The 3,278-nt window shown below is 40.9% G+C and overlaps 1 pseudogene; it reads right to left on the reverse strand.

The window, feature by feature from the left end:
• Nucleotides 1-450: 450 nt before the first annotated feature.
• On the reverse strand, nt 451-1,468 carry LOC103197200 (annotated as a pseudogene).
• Nucleotides 1,469-3,278: the final 1,810 nt, after the last annotated feature.

Consider the following 3,278-nt stretch of genomic DNA (forward strand, 5'->3'; position numbering starts at 1 on the left):
TGGAAACAAGAATGGCCAGACTTCATCTCACCTACTTTGGTCATGTTGTCAGAAGGGATCATTCTCTGGAGAAGAATATCATGCTTGGTAAAGTGGAGGGTCAAAGAAAGAGGGGAAGGCCCTTAGGGAGATGGATTGACACAATGGCTCCAATGATGGGCTCAGGTATAGCAAGGATTGTGGGGCTGGCACAGGACTGGGCAGTATTTCATTCTGTTGTACATGGGATTGCTATGAGTCAGAGCTGACTTGACAGCACCTAACACCACCAACAACAAGTATATACATGCTTATAATATATCAGCACCAAAAAAAAAAAAAAAAGTCCTTGATGCTGCTCAGTAAAATGTTGAAGGATGATGGAAGGAAGCAAGACAATCTTCATCCGTCACTGCATGATCAGACTGCCTACTCTGAGTTCAGAAATAGCTTGAAGATAGCACTACAGATTTACTTTGTCTTCACACTGTATATGATGGGGTTCAGCACTGGGGGAAAGAAGAAATGGAGATTTGACATCAGCGTATGGACATATGGAGGAGCCTTATGACCAAAGTGATGTACCAGGGCCAAAATGAACCAGGGGTTGTAGAAGATGGCAAACAGCACCAATGTGAGAGAAACAGGTACAAGTATTGTACAATGTGAGAGAATAAGGAAGTGTCATTCATTCCTCTGGGGAAGCAATGCTGAGAATGGACTTAATGATTAGCACATAGGAAAGGAAAATGCAGTGAATATCTATGCAAGATATCAGAATGAGAGCAAGTAGCCACAGAAGCTGTTAACCTTGACACTTGAACAAGAACACTTAATCACATCAGGGTGATAGCAATAGGAGTGAGAAAGCATACTTGGGCCACAGAAGGACAACCGCTTAAGAAGCAAGAGCAAGGGCATCAGGTTGAACAGCATTCGTACAACAATCACCATTACAGTTTTGATGATTCTAGAGTTGGAAGGAAGGTTGGGCAATCCTACTTCCGTAGTGATACTGCCTCAGAAACCCAAGGAGGGTCGCTATGAGTCGGGGTTGACTCGACGGCACATAACAACAACAACAACAGAGTTGGTTAAAATCATAGCATATCTTAAAGGGTTGCAGATGGCAACAAAATGGTCAAAAGCCATGGCCAATAGCACAGAGGACTCCATGCAGAAAGAACATCTGTGGTATGCAAGCATCTAGGCTGATGATCCTGGTGTTGAACCATCGGACAGCCAGTCTTGTGGGAAGAGAAGAAATGGTGATGCCCATGTCAGTGGCTGAGAGCATGGAGAGGAAATAGTACATGGGCTCATGAAGGCTGCAGTTTGTGATCACCACATAGAGGACAGTGCTGTTCCCCAAGAGGGCAATCATACAGAGACAGCAAAAAGGGATGGGGAACCAGATGTGGAAAGCTTCTAGTCCTGGAATTCCTGTCAAGAAGAAAGTTGGGGAAGTGAAGTTACCAAAAGATAGCATGGTGATCTGAGTGAAGTGTCAGTCTCCTTCAGTAACTTCCTGCAATGATACATTCCATGGAGTCAAAATTACTCTTTGTCAGGCATTTTGATAATTATTTTAATTACTATACATCATGAAATCCTTGCAACATAGTGCCTAAGGCATTTGACTGCTATCCAGAAGGCTGGTGGTGCAAATCCACCAGCCACTCCTCAGAAGGAAGGTTGGGCAATCTACTTCTGTAGTGATACTGCCTCAGAAACCCAAGGGGGAGTCGCTATGAGTCGGATTCAACTCAATGGCAGTGAGAGTTTGCGTACTGTTTCAAAACAAAAACAAAAACAAAAAAAAACCCATTACTGTAGAGGTAGATTTTATCTATCATCTTTTTACAGATGAGTAAAAATAAGCTTAGCTAGGTTAATTTAATAAGCATAAGTAAAAGACAAGTTTTTCTGACCTAACACCTTTGTTCTTTTTACTATATCATGCTTAGCACATGCTATGAGCAACAGCTGGAACTAAGCAGAGGAAAATGAGCCATTTAAAATAAGGAAGTGTCAAAAGATTCATTAATCAAGACAAACATAATCTCATTGCAATAATTTTAAAAATCAAAATCAAAGCAAAAATTCATTATTATAATGTCTAAATAAAGACCAGTGTTATGCTGAGGGATATTGAAGTCTGAGATAGAAGGAAGCATGTGTACCCCTATGTGGTAGTTAAGTTTGTGTGTCAACTTGGCTGGGCCTGTGTGAGTGGCTGGGCAGCTGGATGTAGTATTCCCCATAATGAGACTGGTAATCAACTGCATGGTGGAATCTACTGTGAGCAGCTGAGTAGCTGCCCTAGGTAGATGATCTACTTTCTGTATATAGGAGAAGCCTTGGGGAACAGTCTCTAGCTTATGGCATGCTTGAACATGTAGTCATGTCGTTGTTCAGCAGCCTGCCATGCTCTGCCGACCTTAGGACTTACAATGGACTTGAATTAATGGCCTGCCATGTGGTTTGGTAACATTGGGACTGTGCCATTTTATTTGTCGACCTTGGGCTTGTTAGCCTCAGCAGCCTGGGTGAAGAGATGCCTCTAGCTTCAGTGGGCCAGGAGCAAGAGGCAAAGCTGAAGCCCAAGGTCGTGGGGCTTTCACACAGCTCCTAGAGCTTGGCACTTTGAACTCAGACTTCTAGCCTCCAAACTGTAAGAGAATAAACTCCTGTTTGTTCAAGCCATCACATTTGTGTTATTTCTGTTAGAGTGGTACTAGGTAACCAAAACACCCTATGTACTTATTTTTATGCATATTTAATAGTCATTTTTTTTTCTGGAACATTAAAGTAGTTGAAAAATATTGAAAGATTAAAAAGTAGACATTTTAAAGCCAAGAGCCCTGGTGGAACAATGGTTAAGTTCTTGACTTCTATCCAAAAACTTGGTGATTTGAACTCACCAGTAGCACCTTAGGAAAAAAGACCTGAAGATCTGCTCTCATAAAAATTGCAAGTCAAATGCCTTAGGGACTATGCCACCAGAGCTCCTTTTTGTGTGTGTGTTTGGTTTATGACACCCTACAGGCGAGTATTACTTCATCATATAGGATTGCTATGAGTTGGAATCAGCTCGATGGGACACAATAACACCAACATTAAAACTCACAACAGTATTTTAAATTTAAATATTTTATTAGTAAAAAATGGAATTTATTATAATTTTACTTCACATTGAGTCAATTAAAATGATTTAAAATCATCACTTGATCAACAGTACTATCGAACATGGTGATTCTCTTAATTGAAAATGAGATAGCTTTGAAAATATTGTTGAT

The sequence above is a fragment of the Orycteropus afer genome, unplaced genomic scaffold, assembly GCF_000298275.1.
Source record: "Orycteropus afer afer isolate SDZICR_OR568_19922 unplaced genomic scaffold, OryAfe1.0 scaffold00074, whole genome shotgun sequence".
Classification (NCBI taxonomy): Eukaryota; Metazoa; Chordata; class Mammalia; order Tubulidentata; family Orycteropodidae; genus Orycteropus; species Orycteropus afer.